The sequence below is a fragment of the Schistocerca serialis genome, chromosome 12 (assembly GCF_023864345.2).
Source record: "Schistocerca serialis cubense isolate TAMUIC-IGC-003099 chromosome 12, iqSchSeri2.2, whole genome shotgun sequence".
Taxonomy (NCBI): Eukaryota; Metazoa; Arthropoda; class Insecta; order Orthoptera; family Acrididae; genus Schistocerca; species Schistocerca serialis.
Window position 1 is genome coordinate 68,399,720 of NC_064649.1, and position 18,987 is coordinate 68,418,706.

Sequence of the window (18,987 nt, forward strand, 5' to 3'; positions counted from 1 at the left end):
CGGATAGCTGAAGCGGCTAAGGCGACCTTGGAAAATCCGGCTTCGAGTACCACACTAGTACAAATTTTGCACTGGATATGCATGCATGCGTGTATGCCGATACCAGGCAGCGACCTTCAATTAAAACGTCCTCCCCTGACCAGGGACTAAATAATGTGTTTACGGGTACAGGTTGTGACGCAGAAACGACGACATATGAAAGTCTGTGGCCATGCATCGTGCACGGATAGCTGAAGCGGCTAAGGCGACCTTGGAAAATCCGGCTTCGAGTACCACACTAGTACAAATTTTGCACTGGATATGCATGCATGCGTGTATGCCGATACCAGGCAGCGACCTTCAATTAAAACGTCCTCCCCTGACCAGGGACTAAATAATGTGTGCACGGGTACAGGTTGTGACGCAGAAACGACGACATATGAAAGTCTGTGGCCATGCATCGTGCACGGATAGCTGAAGCGGCTAAGGCGACCTTGGAAAATCCGGCTTCGAGTACCACACTAGTACAAATTTTGCACTGGATATGCATGCATGCGTGTATGCCGATACCAGGCAGCGACCTTCAATTAAAACGTCCTCCCCTGACCAGGGACTAAATAATGTGTTTACGGGTACAGGTTGTGACGCAGAAACGACGACATATGAAAGTCTGTGGCCATGCATCGTGCACGGATAGCTGAAGCGGCTAAGGCGACCTTGGAAAATCCGGCTTCGAGTACCACACTAGTACAAATTTTGCACTGGATATGCATGCATGCATGTATGCCGATACCAGGCAGCGACCTTCAATTAAAACGTCCTCCCCTGACCAGGGACTAAATAATGTGTTTACGGGTACAGGTTGTGACGCAGAAACGACGACATATGAAAGTCTGTGGCCCTGAATCGTGCACGGATAGCCGTATCGGTTAATATGACTGCGGGGAATCCGGGTTCGAGTCCCACACTAGTACAAATTTTGCACTGGGTATGCATGCATGCGTGTATGCCGATACCAGGCAGCGACCTTCAATTAAAACGTCCTCCCCTGACCAGGGACTAAATAATGTGTGCACGGGTACAGGTTGTGACGCAGAAACGACGACATATGAAAGTCTGTGGCCCTGAATCGTGCACGGATAGCCGTATCGGTTAATATGACTGCGGGGAATCCGGGTTCGAGTCCCACACTAGTACAAATTTTGCACTGGGTATGCATGCATGCGTGTATGCCGATACCAGGCAGCGACCTTCAATTAAAACGTCCTCTCCTGACCAGGGACTAAATAATGTGTGCACGGGTACAGGTTGTGACGCAGAAACGACGACATATGAAAGTCTGTGGCCATGCATCGTGCACGGATAGCTGAAGCGGCTAAGGCGACCTTGGAAAATCCGGCTTCGAGTACCACACTAGTACAAATTTTGCACTGGATATGCATGCATGCGTGTATGCCGATACCAGGCAGCGACCTTCAATTAAAACGTCCTCCCCTGACCAGGGACTAAATAATGTGTGCACGGGTACAGGTTGTGACGCAGAAACGACGACATATGAAAGTCTGTGGCCATGCATCGTGCACGGATAGCTGAAGCGGCTAAGGCGACCTTGGAAAATCCGGCTTCGAGTACCACACTAGTACAAATTTTGCACTGGATATGCATGCATGCGTGTATGCCGATACCAGGCAGCGACCTTCAATTAAAACGTCCTCCCCTGACCAGGGACTAAATAATGTGTTTACGGGTACAGGTTGTGACGCAGAAACGACGACATATGAAAGTCTGTGGCCATGCATCGTGCACGGATAGCTGAAGCGGCTAAGGCGACCTTGGAAAATCCGGCTTCGAGTACCACACTAGTACAAATTTTGCACTGGATATGCATGCATGCGTGTATGCCGATACCAGGCAGCGACCTTCAATTAAAACGTCCTCCCCTGACCAGGGACTAAATAATGTGTGCACGGGTACAGGTTGTGACGCAGAAACGACGACATATGAAAGTCTGTGGCCATGCATCGTGCACGGATAGCTGAAGCGGCTAAGGCGACCTTGGAAAATCCGGCTTCGAGTACCACACTAGTACAAATTTTGCACTGGATATGCATGCATGCGTGTATGCCGATACCAGGCAGCGACCTTCAATTAAAACGTCCTCCCCTGACCAGGGACTAAATAATGTGTTTACGGGTACAGGTTGTGACGCAGAAACGACGACATATGAAAGTCTGTGGCCCTGAATCGTGCACGGATAGCCGTATCGGTTAATATGACTGCGGGGAATCCGGGTTCGAGTCCCACACTAGTACAAATTTTGCACTGGGTATGCATGCATGCGTGTATGCCGATACCAGGCAGCGACCTTCAATTAAAACGTCCTCCCCTGACCAGGGACTAAATAATGTGTTTACGGGTACAGGTTGTGACGCAGAAACGACGACATACGAAAGTCTGTGGCCCTGAATCGTGCACGGATAGCCGAAGCGATTAAGATGACCACGGGAAATCCGGGTTCGAGTCCCACACCAGCACAAATTTTGCAGTGTCGTCACTCCCATATAGAGCTGATGCCTGTTCGTATTCGCAACTACGAGTACATTTCATGTATGGAAAAAAATGGACTGATGGTGGATGGCGTCCGATTGTGTTGAGTTATGACTCGCAGCTGTGCGCTACTACGGATATCGTTCTGGGCGAGTATGGCGGCAGTCGTAAAAGAAGTGGTGGTAAGTTCCTGTATGACCAAACTGCTGAGGTCATCGGTCCCTAGGCTTACACACTACTCTGTCTAACTTAAACGAATGCTAAGGGCAACACGCATAGTCGTGCCCGAGGGAGGACTCGAACCTCCGACGGGGGGGAGCCGCGCGAACCGTGGCAAGGACCCTGAGACCGAGCGGCTAGCCGGCGCGGCCTAGAAGAAGTCCCATTCGTCCAGCAGTGTTGACGTCATGGTGTGAAGAGTCATCGGCTATGACTTCAAGGCATTACTGGTTCTGACGGCACATCCGTACGTGAGTGACAGTATACATCCTTATCTCTTACCGCTAGTGCGACCGTATCGTACTGCCATATGTCTACAGACAATGTTCGCTCATAGATGGCACGGCCTCTATATGTCTGCGTGAAGTTATGACCATATGTATCACTGATGTGTGGTTTTTGAATGCCAACTAGCCCTGAAATTCCCTGCTTATGGAGCTCCCTACGTGTTGCCTTCGTGCTGACAGGGTGCACGAGTGGGGCTTTCAGTTCTGCTGTGGCCTTTGCAGCCGACTTCCTCTCATCTTTCGTTGTAGCCCTCTTCAGTGACCGCCCGTCGCCATCACTCAACATACACACATTTGTCCACGGTGTGACGTTTAGATGCTATTTCTCTTTTCCCCCCTATGCTGTATAAATATTCGATGCGGCACCTCTTGACACATCAAACACTTCCGCTCCCTTGGTTACGGAAGCGCCGACAGTAGAAGCACCAACATTTTGCCAGCATTCAAGTTCACTTAGCTCCGACATAATGTACTCACAACTACAGAGAACACTGTTCTGACTAAGACTGTAACACTTGCAACTTATTGATGACAGTGCATAGGTACCGTTCCTCGCAAATAGGGGCTATTAGGGATGAAATGTCCGATCGGTCGCAAAAAGGAAACCACTGTAAAAATCGAAAATGTTTTATTTGCAACAGTTGGCTGCACCTTTGTAATCTCCCCCCTCCTCCCTAATTCCAGGTGTTGTATACACTTGTCTTTTATGAAGATTTGAAAGGAGTAGGATAACAGTAAACTTTCTAGTTTACTTAGCTTGTCATGTTGAATTGGCTCCAGTTGTTCTTGTCTAGGGGTCTGGTACTCGAAATTCTCACGTTTTAGATCTTCACGGCTGAATTGAACTAAATAAATTTGAAGTTTGTTGTTGCAGAATTTTTGTTCTTACGTAAATATATTCAGTCACATTTTAGTATATCATACAGTATTTTGATTTTTCGCACAAAAATACTAAAGATGTCCGATCACGTCAGATGCAGGTTTATGACTCTCACACTCTACGGAAATACAAATGAATTTCTACCCGTTTCTGTTACATTATTACTCTCAATTATTATTTCATAAATGTCTTCAGAAGAAAACATAGTAACCAGTATAGTATTGCGTAATGAATCATAGAAATTATAAGTGTGCCATTAGTTTGTAATTTCAAATGTTTCAAAAATATTTTAACTGTAGGTTCAGAACTAGTACTTATCGATTAAAACATCGAGACTAAAACATTTTATAAAGTAACTCATTTACAAAAATTTTAGCTCGAAATATAAGATATTGTGTACAAATTTATATGAAAGTTTTCAGAAAAGCAAGTGAGATAATACTGACGTGTCCAAAATTCGAAAAATCATACTGGTATCGACAACTAGTGTTGAGGAAAAGTAATGCTGGAGGAGGTTATCCCGTTAATCCTCCCATCTGCTTCTCTGCATAGTCGCCGCTCCAACTTAAACATTTGTAGCATTGTACCGACTTTACAATATCCTCCTCGTAGAAGGCAACCGCCTGTGCTTTTCACCAATTCTCTACGCTGGTATACATCGCGCCGTGTGCCAAAATTTTTTCTCCATAGCCAGTGGTTTATGTGAGCTGAGATGAATCTCAGTGGGAGCCAATTACGGGCTATACGCCGGGTTGCTTGTGCCCTGCAAAGAGAAGCGGACGTCCCAGTGTGAATGAAGTGAATGTGGAGCGCGTACGAGAGACACTCATAAGGAGTCCAAAGAAATTGGTGTGTCGTGCATCCCGTGAACTCGAAATGGCTCGAATGACAGTGTGGGAAGTCCTGCGACAGAAGCTCTCTAAGAAACTATTCAGTTTGGAGCTAGTGCACAAGCTCAATGACGACGACAAAGACAAGCGTTTTTGGATCGGCCGTGCTACAGAAGGGGACTGCTGTTTCATGAAATGGGCTCCGCAATCACCAGATCTCACTCTGTGTGACTTTTTTCCTTGGGGACAAATTAAAGATCCGGTGTATGTACCGCTTCTAAAAAATGGCTCTGAGCACTATGGGACTTAACATCTTAGGTCATCAGTCCCCTAGAACTTAGAACCTACTTAAACCTAAGTAACCTAAGGACATCACACACATCCATGCCCGAGGCAGGATTCGAACCTGCGACCGTAGCAGTCCCGCGGTTCCGGACTGCAGCGCCTAGAACCGCACGGCCACCGCGGCCGGCTGTACCGCCTCTACCACGTGATGTAGTAGCAGAGCTCCGGGAGAGAATACGGCAAGCGACTGCCACAGTCGATGATACCATGCTGGGAAGGATATGGCAAGAATTCAATTACCATATTAACGTTGCCGGGTCACTCATGGTTCGCATATCCAATGTCTGTTACAAAAAAAAAAAAAAAAAAAAAAAAAAAAAAAAAAAAAAAAAAAACTTTCAGAGTTTCTCTTCAAAATGCAATATGTATGACACCTGTACATTGTTTGGTTCTTGTGCAATAAATAATTGAAAGTTTTCCCGGACTTCATGTACACCCTGTATTGTGGATGATCAGACACTTCACATCGAAAACGCTGCAGGAGTATCTACATTGCCGCTGCAGCCGAGAATTGTCATGAAGAACGAACCTCACGACAGTTATGTTATGTGGGCTGCATGGCATCAGGGGAAATCTCTCATCAGGCCCTCGTACTAGACGGGAGATACAGTTTTCTAGACATCTTTACGTCCTCACCCCTGAGTTCAGAACTAAAAAGAACGACTTGATGCTATCGACGGGCATACTAGAGACATAACCCAACACAGTTGTGCGAAGCTTGATCGGATTTTCAGTGTGGTTTCCATTTCGCACCCGATCGGACCTTACGTTCCAAGTACCCCTCGTAAAACAGTGCCACCAGCAATCTTGTCTAGCGTTCGCATTTATATCCAAGCACGCATTTTTCGCGGTGCTTCCATATTTTTATCCAAACATCGTATATATACCGATTTCGGTGCTACAAATCGAGGTCGTGAGCCACAATACTCACTGCTGTGGTTCGCCTGGCTGCGATATTCCGCCGTATTTTGGTTTGCCCGGCGGCCAGCAAGCGGCCAGTACGCTCATAGCTCGTGTAACAACACGCTGTCAGGGAGCGCGCCAATTGAAAACTGTTGTCCTGAAACGCGCAATAAAAGGACCAACTGCGAAACAAACCCGGTCGCCGCTACACGACAAACGATCGTGTCGGCCTGTCTCGTGGGAAAGATACGACACCCACTTTCACCCGCACGGAGTCGAGTACGATATACGTCGTTCAGCAGGATTCATAGAGACTTTGTAGGTACATTGTACTTTGTAGGTATTGTCTCCCCAGCACTTCTTAAGCGTACATCAAAGCTCCACGTCCACCGACGACTACCTCTCTCCCCAATCTCAGCCGTATAGAATTCGTTCTCTCTCCCAGACACTGGAGTTCATCACACAACACGCCCTACCAAAAATCTGTTTCACAGTTCGTATGTTTTTTTTATTTGGCCTCGAGGGCTTGTACTCTGTTTAGCCATCTAAAAAACATGTTATAATTGTATGCTTAATTGTACGGACAAAATACATAAATACTCGTTTAGAGATTTAAAAATTCAAGCTCTCATAATTTTTGTCCACTGTAAGTTTTTAACAGATATCTCTGGGTGTAGAAAAATTTCCACTGTCAGTCACAATTAACACTGTGTTTACATTGTCATGACACAGTAGTGAAATACGCTGCTAAATTTAAAAAAAAAATGAAACATGGACGTGAAAATGGTAACAAATGTGCAACTGAGTGGAAAAAAATGTTACCACAGCATACTTATAATGTGGATACTTCATCTTTATTGATCTCCAGCAATATAAACATGTACATGAATATATAAACACCTGAGGATGGGCACAAGCCCGAAACTGGACATGCGCCGAATAAATAATCTTTTATTGTGACTGGTAGAGGAAATTTTTCTACACCCTATGAAGGAACAGTAACGGAGTTCAACAGCATACACTATGGGTAAAATTCACTAAATATCATTAGAATTAAATTACACATTTTACTGTTTTCAAATCACACTATGTCTTAACCTGAATCGTAAGCGATAGATAAAAACCTACAGATATTTCCTTACACGCTTAAGGAAATGAACAGTCACTTTATAAAGGCGAATGTCTGTAACAAATGGTATGAGAGATGAAGGAAATACCACTAAATACTTTCCTCCATATATTATATATTTAATGGAGTATTAATTAAGATATAGATAACACAGTATTTACTAGACACAGAGATGATTAGATACTCTCCACAATATAACATACCGTTGGTATAACATTAAAGATGTTACAGATGAACCAGTAAGTAATAGATGTAGAAAGATTCAGATATCCCCCCCACCACGCAGCACACAACTGAAGCTTAGATAAGCCAGTATTTACTAGTTTTGTTTTCTCATCCCTTTTTTTTTTTTTTTTTTTTTTTGATGCAACCAATTTCTTTTGCGAACATTTATTGCTGCTTCGCACTCATCGAGCATCTTTCACTGGCTTTCCTGCTTCCTTGTTTCGCTTGTATAGAGATGGTAGCAACGCCCAGATGTCCCTACATCCATGTAAACATTGTTTCCGTGTCGTGAATGTGCACGCGTTTTAAAGGCCTGTACATTCAATGAAATAATCCAACCAATCCGTTGAACAGTATCATAGTATTTCATGTATGTGGTTGTCTTATAGTTCTATTTGGTCTTCTATTTCTCTTACGCTTTACTTTACTCGAAGACATTTTTGCAATTTCGTGTGAGAATTCACTTGCTTCTGAGTATGGTTATTCGTCGGTACCTGCTACAGTTGTGGCATTTTTTAAAGTAAATTGCTTAGACAACAAACTTACCACTACATTTTAGGCCGTGTTTGTTTAAAAGTATTACCGTTTCATAAAAGTAAAATTCTTCGTCTTCTTTCTTGACCAAAAATTTTTAGTTCTTTACCTTGGTTTTATTCTATTTGGTTCTCCAGTTAGGTCTTTCAAAATTTTGATTACGACTGCACCAAAGATAAGCTTTGTATAATTCTGTGAATTCTTCTACTACAATATCATCTTTTTCTTCGTGTACTACCATCGCTTCTTAGACAGCGCTGTACCTTCGTTTACTGTCGCTTCTATTTATTGCTGACGGAAAGCTTCATCTGGCAGTTGTACATGATTAAGGCTTTAAGGGAAGTACTTGCATTTATGCAATACATGTTTGTGCGATGTTGTGACGAGAAACCAGAGAATGCAAACGTCAACAGTAATTCCATATTTACCTCCCCGTTCGTTTTCCATTTCGCTTGCGAAAGGGGAGCTGAGTATGTATTCAACGTACGTATGATATCTATGTGACAAGCAAGAGAGAGACTATACCCACAATGAACTCAACTTGCATCTAAAAGATAATCAAATGTAGCACTGTTTCTCCAGAGCAGACAAGCAGATGAAAAATATCTTAATATAGTTTAACAACATGAAATAGACGAACAGGGCACTGCAAATTTGAGTGTAGATAAATTTTTTTCATCTGTTTGAACTGCTGCGATCTTTTTTAAACAGTAAATGAATGGAATTTATATGTTTTTCTTTTATCTACACGACTTGCGTAAGATATATTTTGTACATAACACTGAGGCATATGTATCTCCATGTCTATCAAAACTCGACCACTAAATTGCATATCCGAATTTTTTTTCAAAGCGGTCCACAGTATCATCATCTTGAATCTGCACTCCTTGGCCTGAAAAAGCCTTAGTATACATTTGTCCCATGTTAAAAACGATACTAGTAGACTTTCAGCAACATCACTAGCCTTTTTGCTATACGGAGTAAACGAGATATTATAGCATAAAGATATCTTTACAAACATAATTTTTGTGGATACGAGAAATCTCGTGTGATTTTAGTGCTGACGAGCCCTGGTCTCATCTTAAACTCGTCTAACAGCATTCTTCCTTCAGTCGTTACACTAAATGAAAATTTTTACTCTTTGATGTTTTGAAATATATTTCTTAACAGGCTGTATTAACAGAATATTCTCATTGCTGTACATAATATCATACTCTCATCATATCATTTTCAGTTTATATTGCTCTGAGTTACAAGAGATTAAGAAATATTAGTTCCGTCGTTTTTTTAAGTTTTACGAGCTGTACAAATGTCGTTCTTCACTTTCTCACATTAATAAACGCGAATGAAGAAAACTTACTTCGAATGTAGCTTTGCGTCGTATTTGTACCTTCGTTTGTCACCTCTTGTTATTCAGAGGAAAACCTTTCAGCTCCTCTTTTTTGGTGCTTAAAACTTATGTGAGAGTTACATGCTGTGCATAAATCAAAACTAATGGGAACATACATGCCTACCGAAGAAGATAGCCATCCAAACAAACATATTACTTTCCAATTTGCATTTACCTCCTGTAGGCTGTTGCTTTGAATCACTCATTTTTGTTACAGTTTTTAGTGGCTCGTTGAAACGGGTATACCGAAATTGATCTCGAAAAAGAGGATTAATTGCGACTTGTTACAATCATATTATCCTGATGCTGATATAAATCTTTTATGTCTTTGTCCTTCTAATTCCATGACATTGTTCATGCCGCTACAGTTATCTCAAGTAACTGAAGCTAAATATTTATTGGTTTGTACATCGGTGACCTGTAAATGGAGTAAAATGTCTATATCTCGGAAATGGTTACGAATTTATGTTTACCTTGTTTGCGTACGAGGAGATACTTTCAGAAAAGTGTAATACTTGCGGTAACAATTGCCTGCGTGGCCGCAAAAGCATTATCATCTAATATTTGTTTATTTTGAGCTACTGTTTCTACATACAATTGTATTTATTACACAGATTCTGTGACATTCCATTTTAACTGTTTCCCATTTTAGGAAATTTAGGCTCATTCTATCCACTGTTTTAGAAAACTATATTTTTTTGTAGAATAGTTAGAAATCACTTTTTATCGCAGCAGCATTCGTTTTTATCAGTGTTTCAGATCCAAATACAGCTCTCTTGTCAACAACAACATAAAATGTGCTGGACTGTGTTTTATCTCTGGTTAAATGCAACTAAGCTCGGAAGATTTCTAAGGCATGTTGTGTACATTCCGTGGTCGACAATTTTCATGAATGATAAATGTTTCGTAGGTAATATCCGAGACAAAACGGCACGAAATCTGATGTTCCATTGGGTTAAAGATACAGGCATGGAAGGTATTACACATAACGGTTTAATATCAATTAAATATAAGGCCCAAATATTTATTCCTAGTACTCTCCGTCTTCCCGAATTAACATGAAAGAGACGGAGTGATTGAGTTTCGTATTTTATGTCACATTTGACAGTAGTGTACGGACGTAAAGTAAAACACAATCTCATAAGGGGGAACTAGTATCAAACATTAACCTTGGTGACGCACCCTTACTTAGATAAAGTCTGTAAATGTTTTTATTCCTGGAATGTTAATTTTCTCTGACTGAAGGGAAAGGCGAAAGAGTAATTCATTACGATCGAACTTGTGTCAGAGGAGCGAGCAAGCTTTGTATGGATACTTAAAACTGTTCGTCACCCACAATATTTATCAAGTATAATTTCCACTTGACGCAACAGTAAACGTAAACAAATGAAATAATAACACGGATCACATTTTCGGGACAGCAAGTTAGTGACAATATGAAATCCAGCCACTGTATTTAATACACACAACGCTAAAGTCATTGAATAAGCTGTCCGATAATGTGAAGTGAAGAAAGAAAAGTAAGTCAAACAACTTTACAATATTCATTTTTATGTAACTTCTTGTCAGTGGAGTGAACAAGCTTTATATGGAAACTTAAAACTGATCTTCACACAAATTATTTCTAAAATATAATTTTCGCTTGACGCTATAGTAGAAGCGAGCAAAAGAAATTAATTCTCGAATCGTATTTTTGGGGATGCACGATGTGTCGGTACGACATCCAGAGACTGTATTTGCAAAACAGGATCAATACATACGTTTAATACAAATATCTCTGTAGTTATTGAATAAGCTGTTCTATAACGTGAAGATGATCAACTTTCCTGATATTTCAGTTACCGAAAAAGTAAGTGAAACAACTGTGGACTTTCAGCTTGTGTGTGATTTCTTAATTCCTCGTAGTCACGTCTTCCATTTTATCGGTGGAGCCGCTGCTATGCTAAAATTAAAGACGCGGTCACGCCTCCAAAAGCGCCTTGTGCCTTCCGTCGCCGCCAGGGACTCACCTCTGTCCGCGGTATCCATTACGCTGGGGATGGACACAATAACAGTAATTATATCTCCCATCTGTGTCGTCGCCGCCGTCAAAACTAAGCGACGCCAGCGGCCGCAAATGAATTTCCCGTCCCCCTTCCCGCTCGCCGAGTGGGAGGCCATTCTGCTTTTGACGGAAGCCATGATGTCAGAGGGGGGAAAATGACGCCTCCTACTTCCATTTTTCTTCCATCCCCTCTCCCGAGTCGCACGTCCACAAAACCCTCCCCCTCGTCGACCGCTCTCCTCCCACCCACAGCTGACACGCCGATATTTCCCCCCCTCCCTCGACACACCAACCCTTCGGAGCGTTTACCACAGTGCCATCTGTGAAGAGACACCATAAACTACGTGATCCCAGGTGGCGGAGTTTGGCGGCAGGCGTTGGAACTAACTGCTCCAAGGCGACAGTCTTCTGTCTTGCGCCGACAGTCTTCTGTCTGTCCGATGCGCGCGCGATTCGCAATAGGGCCGGCAATTATTGATCGGAAACAGGCATTGTTGATGTGAGATTCAACCGCTTATATACTCCACTTTGCTGTACATATCCTACACTCTATTACCAGCTATATATTAACTGAAATTAGTATCAGTTCCCCATGTACGGGATTTAAAATTGTTGTTCGAATACAAATAGAAGGTCAAATTAATGTCATTGACCAGTTGCAGTTACAAATACTTTCTACTCGTCGCTCCTGCACTTTTTATAGCGAACCAACATCAGGATGTAGAAAAAGAAAAAAACAAGATACAAGAATACCACCAATTTAGACTGACAGAAAAGATCTTTTCCAAATAAAACATGCTAGAAAAAAGAATGAAAGAATGATTTTCTCCAAGGTGTAATTATTGAAGACTGCGTACTGGCTATCACTCTATAAGTGCTGCAGTTGCCATTTTTGTTTAATGTAAAACGCTTGCTTATAATCCAAATACAATACTGGTTAAATAGATATTAAAAATGTATGAAAAATAGGATTACTTTGTATGAAGACTAAAAAACTCAATTTTATTTGATGAACATAAATGAACGGATGCAAGTCGTAGGAATATATTGGCTCTTAAATACGCCATACTGTGTGTTAATGGTTATTCACTGTGCACATTAGCAACCATTTTATGTGTCTTCAAAATGTATTCATATTCTGTAATACAACAGGTCTATAAGATCAGAAATATGGTTTTTCGACGGCGACCTGCCACAGATGAGTCTTTAACATTTCAACGTGCACTTCAGAATGGCTATAAGGTCGAAATTGTGATTGTATGAAATAAACGAACAGTTTACCGTGAAATGATGAAAATTTCTTTCGAAAATTATACGTGACTGTGGCCCCACACAGAGGAAAAGATCGTTAAGTAATTTGTGTATTTCGTATGTCACACATACACCATATTCTTGGATCGAAAATGTGCAGAATGTCTACTTGTGCTTAAAAAAGCAGATATGTCCTCCACTGCCAGAAAAAAGTTTCAAAAGAGTTTTTTGTGTCTAGTAAAGTAGAAGAACAGGAAGTGTTCAAATAAAAGGACTCTTTCCGTTTCAGTAACGAATTACGTTGCCTGTCGTTGCACCCGAACTCGGATAAAAATAAGATAGTACTTCTGTTGGTTACATGTGGTTCTGAAAATCGCAGAAATGTGTTGCATACGTTAGGATGAGTCTGAAGACTGGCTCACATTTTTGGAATATTGTCACTGAAATGCGGTGTGATTTTGTGACTCATAAGGACTAACAGATCGCGAAAAAGATAACGATATAAATTGCCCAAATCGCACAGTTGGTAAAATAAGTCCAATTAATTGTTTACCAAGTCCCTGTAAAGTGTATGACGTTCTTAGAAAAATGCATTATGTTCTAAGTGGAGCAATTTTCAGAATAAAGGGGGAACCTCGACAAAGACTGAGTTTGAATGCTTGTACATGGAGTTACATTTAATGGATGAAGATACAGGAGCATAATGGGTTAATCAAAATAAATCGCAAATCTGCTATGACAAATTCGCGACACACACACACACACACACACACACACACACACACACACACACACGCACACACACACACACACACACACAGAAAACGAAGATATGTTGCGCATGGACATGGGTCTGCAAATGGTTTATTTACACATCAGAACTTATTTTCTGGAGCTCTTCACTACGACAGTAAACGCATAGGAAGATAAGGTTAATCACTTTCTTACACGAAATGCTAAAAAAAATCTTTGGTTGGCACTGATACACACATACGAGCATCAGACCATCACGCGCTTACGCAGCACTGGGCTGCTGGGTACTGTTTACTAGCCATTCACAATACTGCAACTACCTGCTGTCTGTGACTGGTTATTGTACGTTGACGTCGAACAAAGGTTGTGGTCATATTAATGTGTTCTGGAGCGTGTGTTACTAGCACTTTTCGACAGGGCCGGTAAGACGAGAAATCGCAAACCGAAATGACAATCTTAGGGTTTCAAGGACACCTGTACCAAGAAGCTATTTATGGCGTGTTGTTAACGCGTGACTGCATTACCGCTTTCAGCTGTCTCCTTACACTGTAACATCAATGGCTAGAGTGGCAGTGGAGAGCAAATGGCTCTGAGCACTATGGGACTTAACATCTGAGGTCATCAGTCCCCTAGAACTTAGAACTACTTAAACCTAACCAACCTAAGGATATCACACACATCCATGCCCGAGGCAGGATTCGAACCTGCGACCGTAGCGGTCGCGCGCTTCACTCTGGAACCGTGCAGTCGAAAGAAGCGATGCGTTATTAGGACGTGACTACAGTAAGGAGATCAAACGGATATAAAATGAAATAGTTACACAGAGACGAAGAGGTTTGCACAGGATAGAGTAGTGGGGAAAGCTGCATAAAACCAGTTTCCGGCCTGAAAAGCCCGCCGGCCGCTGTGGTCGAGCAGTTCTAGGCGCTTCAGTCCCGAACCGCACTGCTACTACGGTCGCAGGTTCGAATCCTGCCTCGGGCATGGATGTGTGTGATGTCGTTAGGTTTAAGTTGTTCTAAATCTAGGGGACTGATGACCTCAGATGTTACGTCCCATAGTGCTTAGAGCCATTTGTCTGAAGAGCCCAGTGAAGGAACAATTAGACAATGCGTATTCAGTTATAGTGTAATAACATCATACGTATCGTAGAGGAGAACTAGCAGCCTTTTAACGATTCAGTAAAGGAATTGTCCATGGCGGACGCTCCATTGGATGCTTACAACACTCAGGCGGCTGTCGAATGAAATTTCGGCATTCACTTTGCGGAATTCGCAATCGAGCCCATTGCTTTGTCGTCCGCCCAGGGTGCAGGGGGAACAGGAGGTGGGTGTGGGGTTGCAATTCGCAGGATGTTTGGGGGTTGGAAGGGGGTGGTGGGGGTGGCTGTGCCGACGCAGCAGTAGGTGTGTAGCGTGCGTGCAAATTCGCCATGCGTGCTGATTACAAGCTATTAATCAAGCCACCGCCCGGAATGGCGGATATGTGGCCGGCCGACCACGCACACACGTGTGTGTGTGTGTGTGTGTGTGTGTGTGTGTGTGTGTGTGTGTGCAGCTATGTGGGGGAGGAGTCGGTTAAAATAAAAAAAGGGGGAAACGTGAGCGAGTCGGTTTTTAATGAAATCGAAAAGTGGCCAATGGTGTCCCCTCGAGCTGGTCCGTGGCCGCGTTAGGTTGTCAGTGGCCGACACGTGATAACAGCCGCTATGGGATCCACGTGCGAGCGGGCGGACAGATTGTTTACGGCAAACAGGACAGCGCCGTAGTGGCTATTAAGCGGCAGAGGAGAGGCATTTGCCTATTTCGTGCAAGTAGTGTCCAGTGTGTGTGGCTTGAGAGAGACCTTAGACCGGGACACTACTGCCTCTTTTACACTCATTTATTTGCTTTTCGCGGATGATGCTGTAGTATACAGAGAAGTTGCAGCATTAGAAAATTGCAGCGAAATGCAGGAAGATCTGTAGCGGATAGGCATTTGGTGCAGAGAGTGGCAACTGACCCTGAACATAGACAAATGTAATGTATTGCGAATACATAGAAAGAAGGATCCTTTATTGTATGGTTATATGATAGCGGAACAAACACTGGTAGCAGTTACTTCTGTAAAATATCTGGGAGTATGAGTACGGAACGATTTGAAGTGGAATGACCATAGAAAATTAATTGTTGGTAGGGCGGGTGCCAGGTTGAGATTCATTGGGAGAGTCCTTAGAAACTGAAGAACATCAATAAAGGAGGTGGCTTACAAAACACTCGTTCGATCTATAGCCTACTTGAGTATTGCTCATCAGTGTGGGGTGCTCTCTCACTTATTTCACAATAGTACGAAACGAGCTGCCCTCCTTTTTCCGTATTCCTCGGTGCCGTAAGTGCCTCCTATCAGCTATCCCTTCTTTTAATCAAGTTGTGCCCTAAATTCCTTTTTCTCCCCACTTTGGGTCAATATCTGCTCATTAATAATCCGATCTACCTAACTAATTCTCAGCCGGCCGGAGTGGCCGAGCGGTTCTAGGCGCTTCAGTCTGGAACCGCGCGACCGCTACGGTCGCAGTTTCGAATCCTGCCTCGGGCATGGATGTGTGTGACGTCCGTAAGTTAGTTAGGTTTAAGTAGATCTAAGTTCTAGGGGACTGATGACCTCAGATGTTAAGTCCGTGCTCAGAGCCATTTGAACCATTTTTAACTAATTCTCAGCATGCCTGTATGGCAACACATTTCGAGAAGCTTCTTGTCTGAACTGCTGCTATTCCACTTTTCATTTCCGTACTACGCAACGCTGCAGCAGAATATCTTCAGAAACGCATTTCTTGCTAGCAGTTAGTTCCATAGTTGAAAGATATTGGTAATAAATATCATCTTCAGAGGTTGTAAAACCATATATCTTTTTGGACAGATAGCTCTTTTATGAATGAAGGTTAATAATCGTATGTAATCACATCTGCATCTTCTGACAATGCTATTTGTCGTTGAATTTTTTGCCTGCACTATTTTAATGTTACTGAAACACTGAAAAAAAGGAATATTGTTCTGCGGGAAGAGGTGCAACAAGCGTCCGAGAATGACTTTGTTGTAATGTTACAGTTTCTTCCTCACAATGAGTTCCTGAAAATACATGTTTCAAAGAAGACCTTGACCAATTAATACTTCCACATAGTGTTAGAACAGAGTTAGCAATTCCAGTATTTGGATAGCTTGATAACTTCCAGTTTTGTACAGAGGAAGTGAGACGCAGAGTCTCCATGGAAAAGAGAGCTTTGGAGAGTGTGAAAGGTTTCCTGACAGCTAGAAGCATCCCCATTACGTTTAGGAAGAAAGTCGCCTAACGTAGTGTGGCGTGATGTGTCTTCTGGTTCTGAAACGTGGACAGTTAGACTGGAAGACAAAAAAAATATTTAGAACATTTGGATATGTGGTTATAGAGAAGAATGGAGAAAGTGAAATGGGTCAATAGAATGAGATATGATGAGGTACTCAGCAGGGTAGGAGAGTAGAGGAACTTCGTGAGAATGATAGAGGAGTGGAAAGCATCTTGGATGGTATTCATATTGTGTAGGAATTGTCTACTGCTGAGAATCATGGAGGGAAAAGTAGAAGGAAAAAGAATAACAGAAAGAAGAAGGTGTGGAACGATAACGTATGTGATGAGAGGAAGAAGTTACAAGCAAATGAAGGAGGACGCTCAGGACAGAGAGATACCGATGATGTCCAGTTGATACCTGACTGAGGATAGAATTATTATCGTAGAAAAACCTTCGACATTAACCGAAAGACTGTGTTATTTCGAAAGCAATACTTTCGCTGTGCTGATTTCATCCAGAGGTCATCACTGTAGAACGGAATAACATCGCGAGATGCCGCAGGGCGTAGCTGTAGTATCAATAGTAGCGTCCACATTACTGGCAGAGTCGTTTTGCTTTAGCCTGAGATCCACGACTCCCTTCCAACGCCGCTGTTACGCAGATTAGCGTAGTTTGCAGGGGCAACTAGGCCGCCCTTCGGCGTCGCGACTCGCGATTCGGCCACGCAACGCGCTGCCCCTTTGCCGGGCGGACCGAGTTCGGCCACCTCCCGCCAGGGTCGCCGCTATCGCCGCTTCCGCACGGAGCCACCCCTAACTCGGCGTCACTTCCGGTTGGGCCCGGCGCGCTCTCTCTTTCCTGCGCTCGCAGAGACAATAATTATTCATAGCGGCGACTTCCGCCGGCGCCCCCTGCCGTGATTGCTGTATTTTACTCACAATCTCCGTTCTCTCTCTCTTTCTCTCTCCCTCTCTCTACGTGTTCCTCTCATTTCCAAACCAGCCTCCCAGGCAGGACCAGCGCACGTCCTGTTCACCAACCAGCCACCCCTCCTTCCTCCCCCCAACCTTGGCTTTTTCCAGCACCCCCGCGTGCGCAGATTTCAACTTCGCTCCCCGTTCCGGAAAGTGAATTTCCAACTCGGGGATGGGAAGAAGACAAGCCTTTGCGGGGCGCCGGGCAGTTTATCTTTCGGGCGAATTATTTATTTGCTGCCTCTGCTGATATATTTTCGCTTCTCTCGCTGTCATTTCGAGAAGCGAAAACAAAAGGGAGAATTCGCCGGTGCACCCTTAGCTCCGGACCTCGCGGCAGACAAACGGCTAATGTCGTTAGCAAGCAAAACATCAAACCTCACCTGCTTGACATTCTTGCTCACAATATTTCTGCTGCAAACAACAGTAGCACGATTTCATTCATCATTGATTATCGGTATACAGGTAGCTATCTATACGGCGAATTCATTAATATAGAGTCTACACAGACAAAACAGCAGGTATAGAAATATGATTTCAAAAGGAAAGTACGTGTCTAGCAGCAACCTGACACCGAAAATTCTGAAAACTAAACGAAAATCGAGATAATGCCTCGGTTCATATATTTACGCGAAAAAAATTACGTGACTGGTTTAGAATAGGTTCAACACGAAATACGACATCACAAAATGGAAACAGAATTAAGAATTACAAAACTGGATCTCAAAATTTGCAAAAGTGAAGCAAGACAACGCATTCTTCGAATTAGATTGTCTCACTGTAAACATAAAGGGACACACTGAAGAAATCCGAAAGGTATGAGAAAAGTAACAGTTTTAAGTCAAAATTATACTGAAGAAGGAACTTACAGACTACAACAAATAACGAAACTGAAAATTATAGCAGCATTTTTAAGGATTTTGAGGCTAATAACCTGTGAGTCTATGAAAAGAATGGACGCAACCAGAGTAGTTAGGATTTGGAATTCTGAAGAAGTCGCTGTAAAGCTAAAACTAAAACAATAAAATAGCACCTTAAAAGGAGGCGTAACTGAAGCAGGAATCACGTAACTATATATAGCACACACAAAAATTTTGAGGGAGAAAATTCACACCTGTACATTTGGGCAGACACATGCCGTATCGAGGAAACCATTAGTCTCCGGAACGGTGTTTATTAGGATTATTTGGTCGAATGTAATGTGAAGGGAATCAAACAATTTAAAATTAGAGATGATAAAATTGTCTATATTAAACTGAGTGGCAACCGGTTTCATATATGTCTTCAGGTCATATAACTAATACTTCATGTTCCACGACTTCCAAGGTGCAAGTGTGCATAAAAACGTGTCACTCCTCGGCAAAACGTTGGATGAAGCGGCAGATGAGCATCCGAT